Below are 6956 nucleotides of genomic sequence, written 5' to 3'. Positions count from 1 at the left end.
AGGCCAGGTTGGGTCGACCCTGATGATGCGCAGCCGGAGGAGTTGAGGCGGGAGCCTAACATTCACACTGACTCTATCCTAGTCCTGGAGCAGTCAGCGGTATCGGCTGGGGCCCAGAGGGGCTGGCTGAGTCTCCGTCTCCAACAGAGGGAGATGGGGGACACACTGTCAGAGGCAGGCCCCCAGACTCTTGTCTGCTCGACGTTGTATGGCCTGAAGACACTCCTGCTGCGGCTGAGAGTAGAAGACCCACAGCCCCCTCCTGGTCCGGCCTGTGGATCTCTCTGCACCCTCTGGCCTCACTGACTTTCTGAGGCCCTCAGGTCTTGCGGACCATACAGGCCGGTGAACAGGCCCAGGAGGGTCCATATCCCAGGATTATAATTTTACAAAAATACCAGATTTGACAGTTGTAAAAAAAGTAACAGATTTGACAGTGACCCACTTATGGAAAAGTGTAGGGTCATACCACTCGTGCATCATAGGGTTAAATGCTATCTTGATATGTACATATATTCTAAGTACATGTTATTTTTTGTCACCCAGCATGATACAACAATACACATTTTCTTTCTTTTTTATATCTTTATTCTGGAGTTTTTAGAAATATAGTATGTTCATAAATGCTTTTTGTACGTCTTGTTTGTTCTTTGTTTTGTAAATGCTGGAGCCAAGTCGTCTCATCTGTCTCTCTGTATACCTGTTGTGCAATATTGTAGCAGCAGTGTAGAGGACTACAATTAATGCAATGACGGCAATTAGACCAAAATTATATAGCAAAGGGTAGTGGTAAGAATACCATTTGAATCATGGGATCATTCAGCTCCCATTCACATTGGAAGAGATGCTGAGGAGAGAGTCCATGGGGTGACCCTTAGTGCCAGAGCCATAAGTCAGCTGGGTGTTACGTGCCGTAAGTTCTAGGAGGAGCCCTGCCGACTCTCCGGACCTCCCGCCTCTGCCCCATTCGTCGACTGCGAGTTGGCCCCGCCCCCCCTCGTCTCGACTCCGCCTACGTCTCCTGCGATGCGTCAGGCATCACTTCCGGTCCGGATACTGAAGAGCCGGCCGGCGACGAATCCCAGGAGCTCTGCTCATTGCTTGTTTATTGGATTGTTTGTTGGATATTTGGATTACTGTGTATGACTGCTTTCTTTCTTGACTACGGCTTTCGCTTTTTCCCCTTCTCGGTACTGTCGCTTTGGTTTATTGATTTACTGGTTTTGATCTCTCGCCCGGCTCTCGACTATTCTCCTTTGCTCGCCCCCTCGGATACCGTGATTTCTTGTCCTTGTGTATTGGCTGTTTGTTTGTCTCATCTTGGTGCGTAAGGAGTGATTGCCTTTTGTTTTGCGGATCGTGGTTATCGTGTGTTTTTGGTTAGGGAGTCAGGCGTAGTATTTGTCATTTGTTTACTTGTTTTCACTTAGATATTAGCTTAGTTGGGACGTGTTCGTTTAGCTGTTTTTGTTTGTTGTTTTGGCATAGATCACTCCCGAAGTTCGTTGCACCTCGTGTTTGTGAACGTGTTGTGAAAAATAAAAAAAAAACATAAAAAAAGAACCTCTTGTGTCCCTTGTTCCCGTTCCCTTATTCCCTGGTTGTCTTGTCTTCCCCTTTCCCTATCCCTTACCTTTCTGGCGGTCCCTGACCCTAGACCGGGGATCGTAACAGAAATTGGGGATAGGGAAAGACGAGGGGGGGCGGGGCCAACTCGCAGTCGACGAATGGGGCAGAGGCGGGAGGTCCGGAGAGTCGGCAGGGCTCCTCCTAGAACTTACGGCACGTAACATGGGCATGCAACAGCCGTCACTAAAAAGGCACAGCAACGACTGCACTTCCTCAGGCATATAAAGACAGCTGGGATGTAGTTGCTCAGAAATGCATTGAGACCCATATAGAATGGAGTGTTGGTGCCACATTTAGGAGGTGATTATTGAAAAATGCTACAGTAAAAATTCACCAAAATAAGTCCACTTACACTCTGTTATACTTACTATAAGATGGCAATGGCAGATTTTTGGGACATTTTGAAATGAAGGAGCAGGGGCCTGTAAAAATACATGAAAAATAGAAGCATTTAAGGTGGACCGGAAAAATTCGAATAAGTAGCTGCGAATAAGTAGCCAACTTCTGCCTCGTTGGGTCTTGTGCCGTTTGTGCTTAAAATACGGTGTTTGCTCTTTTTCGTTCGGGCCATGTCTATACTTGTTTAAAAGTTAAATTCTTTAAATATTTCGGTTAAATATAATGAGCTTATGTGCATTTTCTTTTAAAATACAACGTATATGCGCTAGCTCACATTCAGTCTACTATACGCTTTATTATTCTTTAAAACGTAATTAATAAATGCAACCATTGTTTTAATACAAGCTTTACTAAAAATTTTAGCTAGGTTGTGGGGGAACGGGGGGGTGGGGGGGTATGCAGCTGGACCTGTCAATCATCAGTGATGACGTCATAGACGAGGGGGGGCTTTAAGCCCCGCCCAAACTGCCACCAACCTTTTTTTCAAGTCCCATAAAAACTTTGAAGCGACGACAACGAAAATGAAAGCTGATTAGATACATTTCCAAAAGGTGGTTTTGAAGTGTGCAGGATACTTTGAGGGATACTTCTATCCATACAATTAAAGTCCCTATTCCTAATTTGCATTTCTTTTCTTTTTCTTTTATTATGTCTGCAAATTTCTCCTTGAATGCTAAACTTTTCTGTGTTGAAGAAAATAAGTAACAACTAAAGTGTATTAGTGCTTTAATAATGTTGGAATATACTGCCTGTAACAGGCTTCAGCCCCAAAAAAAAAAAAAGTGGTTCAAAGATGGATGGATGGTGTGTTTGGTTATATTTCCTAAGTCATATATTTTTTGTTTATAGATTTGTTTTACCCAAATTTTCGCTTGGACCATATAGCACCCCCTAGTGTTTGTTCCTGAATTTCTTTAGTTGCTGTCCATGGTCCTGAGGCGCTGTCCACTCAAACCTTACTAAAGTAACATTTTAAAGTGTATAATTCAACAATTGGGCGTCACTGGACCTTTCATTACAGCAGCTAAATTTGGTAGATATTCACTGCGGGGGAAAATAGCTGTCGCCTTGCCATTTACGGTCAGGGGTTTTTTTTCCAATTGAAACAAATATGCTCATTTTACGTGTGCTCTAAAAAGATTCCTAAAAAGACACCTCTGTCCACGTAACATGTATAGACAAGAGAAAATTAACCTGCAGCATGAACAAGAAAAACAGCACAGGATGGATGTTTAGGAGAGTCAAAATCCTCTGTGTATCTGTGTGGAGACATGCTGGTTGTGAAAACGTCAGTGGACGGGATATCTGCAAATATTGTGGTGTGGGAATTGGGCAGCTGGTTACAGGTGTACTGGGAGAATGGATTTTTCTTTTTTGGGGAAATGGGAATCAAGCAGGGACGGAGACAAAACGACACAAAGTAAGAGTGAAAAATAAATATGTTTTCAGCAGGTAAGGCCAGAATAAGCAGGGACATGTGAGTCTGGGAAACGACAGAACACAGAAGCATGGGTCTCAGGACGGTGTCGGGATTTGAGTTACTGGGGCTTAAAAACAACAGAACAAATCAAGAAACATCTACACGGGGAACCAGGGGCAAGTGAACCAGATTAGCAAAGGTCTATTCCGCAATGTCAGCAGTGTTTTACATCCTGCTATGCATGCTCAGTCCTACCATGTAATCAATACAGACTTGAGTGACTAAAACTATAAAACTTGCAACTTCTTTCCAAGTGCAATAGTAAATCTTACATGAGCATTTTTACGTAATATTAACTACCAATCAATTATTATGCCAGGCTGTTCATTTTACTGCCCATTCGTATCACAGGTCTATAAAAAAACATAATCTTCCTCCCAGTTTGTGTTTATTATGTAGTATTTCAGTGAATATTAGCAGGGAAGCATAATTACATGGCTGGGTGGCTGCAGAGACTTTTGGGCGTTCTTGTATGACTGCAGAGAGGCCTTTGTGCAACAGGGCCAGTATGTAGACAGAGCAGCACAGTGTGTGACACGTGGCTAATTCCCCCTTTCCGTACCACTCTGAGCCTTACTCATCATTACCCTCCATGGGCACCGGGCCCAGACTATAGTCATGAGCTAGTTTCACTACAACCGCTTTCCAGTGTCATTTATTTGGTTTACAAGAAATGCTTTTTCATGCAACTTGCTTTTTACATTAAAACTAAAATGTGACCTTCTTCATAAGACGTTTTCATCTCGAGTGATTTGCCGTTTAATAGTTGAGCATGTTTACAGTACAAACCTTGCCAGTGAAATATGAGGGAAAAACCAAAAACAGAATAATCATTCATTAATTGAAATTGAGGTAAATTTTTCAGTTAATCGTGATATTATTTTGAGGTCATATTGACCGGCACTAAGACAAGGCGCCCAGATAGAGTCTTAATCTGAGTCTCATAATACGCTCATTGAAAGGAGTGACATCAGGCACCATTGGGAGGAGTCAATCCAGCAAAGCAACATCTGCTCCCTGAGTATGGCAGCCATCAGACCGACCAGACCAGTAATAGGTGAACCTACCGGTCCGTGTACCTCAGAGGGCGGCTCTACTGAAACGCGGGGTTTACGAAGCTCCCCGAAAGCAGAGGAAGAGGATCGTCCTGCCAGAGAGACGAGACATTCCACACACCTACCCAACTGGGCCGCCTCAGGTTAGGACCCAAGTGTCGCCGTTCAGCGGGCGATGACTCAGCACCACACCAGTTCCGATCCCCAACAGGCCTGAACCCAGTGTCTTGTCTGCCTGGTCGGAGTTTTTACAGTGGCTGGAGTGTCAGTACTGCCACCAACCCCCAGGTGTTTTACCCTGCAAGTTGGAGGACTGCTTGCAGGGCTGGATGCAGTTTAACATCATAACCAGACATACTGTATATTTCAGCTAGTATGTATGTGGGAGATGTAGTGGAAATTATACATTTAGACATATTGGACATTTTTACTTAGAGAATATTTGCTAGGATCACAAAGTACCGTCTGTCTGTGTGAAAGGCGAGGGCCACTTAGCAGCCGACCAGGAGGACGGTCACACCGGTAATTACAGAGCTGGTTCGGACCGGTTCTGTTTGGTTGGACACAGAGAAGACAGTAACTGCGAACCTTCGTTCTTATCTCATCGAATGATAAACATGAGACTGAAGTAAGAAAAGAATTGTGGACACTTGTATGCAGACATAGTGTCTCGGTTTATTTGATCCATCAAATAACCTAATAATAAAACTTTGCTGCCTTCATACCATGTATTTGACTGTTTTTCCAGCACAGAGGAAACCAGAAAACCTACAAATGCCAGATGAAGAGCCAGGGGAAGAATTCAAACCCAAAGCCCTGAAAGTATGAGGCATCCATGTTACATGAGGCATCCATGAGACACCACTGCAGGCTTAATGAAGAGCATCTTTATTAACATTATGTATGGTGAGTCACACAGTCTGTGGTCTGCATTTTCAATAATACTCCATATATCAATAAGCAAAAGCCTAACATTCTGTGGAAACCTAAAAGTAAAGCTTTTATCCTGAAATGTGATATGATGGTAACAGGGCAGCTTTTAATCCCACAGTCAGAGGAGAGCAGGGAGGCAGTGAAACAGTGAAGCTGTGCAGCAGGGGGCAGTGAAGTGTGCAAGAAGAGAGTAAAATTAAAGCCAGAGTACATAGACCTCAGTAAACCCCCACTGGTACATACTGTATATACACAAGAGACAAACAGACACTGGGAAATACATCAAAATAATGTATATTGCAGTAACAGTCATTTTATATTATACAAATCAACTAGGATAACTGCTGATATTTTTCCATAATTATGAATGAAAAGTGACAGTTCACAGACAACCAAGATAATACCTCACATTTACATTTATTCCATTTGATTCAAAGCAACAAACAAGTGAGGTAAACAGCACATTGATCACTGTTCAAATACACAATAGCCATGAATGTGTTTCACACCAGCTGATTCTTACTGTCACACTGGAATGTGACAGTGCTGCATGCCATTTAAATACAGCTGACATCACTGTAAGATGCTCCTCTCTGGTGATTATCCCTCCCCATCACTGCAGTATCTGTGTGTCCCTCACAGCTGTCATCCTGAGCAGCAGCTCTCCACATGTAGAGGAGCCTCTCTGTGTTGCTGCCCCCTACTGGACAAGGAACAGATAAGTATTAACATCTGCTGCTGGATTCATCATTTCAGCTTCTGAGGCACCAACACTTTCCTTAGCATTTCAGGCAGTGTGGTGTGTTAATGTTACTGCTACAGGAAATCAGACTGATAGATTAATTTGGAAACCCTCTTTAGTTCTCTTTTCATTTCATTTTCATCACTTAAATATTAAAGCCAAATAATCATCTTGAATCATGTTGTAATAATGGCTGTATATGGTGTCAAAGGAAACATACGACACATATGAAGCATCACGGACTAAACTTATCACAGTTCATATTAGAGCAGATTGTCCAAACTGACCTCTCTGTGCTTCAGGGTGACTGAGCTGTAGACCACATCGCTGGCTGGGGTTACAGCAGGTCGGTGTGAAGAACATCTAGAGGACACCTGCTGAGAGCATTTAGCTGCTTACAGTGGAGGTACAAGACCAACCTTTGTGCAGAGACCACAAATCCATAAACTCCCAAACCTCCCATGTGAATCACTGTGAAATATCAGGGTATCATGGTACTTCTTGGTATATTACAGCTAATTCTGATACACATGGATCTGACAGATCAGCTGAGTGTAGATGTACCTGCCCAGTGAGGACATTGCTGATATACGTCTTACTCTCATTGTGATACTCATGCTGGATACTGATTTACATAAAACCATCTTACCTGTGGATCTGGCAGGAGAATGGAGCTGTAGGTGACATCAGCACCAGGTTCCACAGAGGCCTGAGAGAG

At 43.4% G+C, this 6956-nt stretch overlaps 1 long non-coding RNA gene across 1 annotated transcript; it reads right to left on the bottom strand.

Moving 5' to 3' along the window:
- Positions 1-5489: 5489 nt before the first annotated feature.
- Positions 5490-6956, bottom strand: LOC140588699 (uncharacterized). The gene is made up of 3 exons (XR_011989876.1): positions 6888-6956; positions 6526-6612; positions 5490-6199 (listed from the first exon to the last, which is right to left on the bottom strand). It is a non-coding gene; the product is annotated as an uncharacterized lncRNA (long non-coding RNA).

Source organism: Paramormyrops kingsleyae, chromosome 4 (assembly GCF_048594095.1).
Source record: "Paramormyrops kingsleyae isolate MSU_618 chromosome 4, PKINGS_0.4, whole genome shotgun sequence".
NCBI classification, from domain to species: domain Eukaryota; kingdom Metazoa; phylum Chordata; class Actinopteri; order Osteoglossiformes; family Mormyridae; genus Paramormyrops; species Paramormyrops kingsleyae.
The sequence above is the reverse complement of the archived record's forward strand: the minus strand, read 5'-3'. Positions and strand labels throughout refer to the sequence as shown.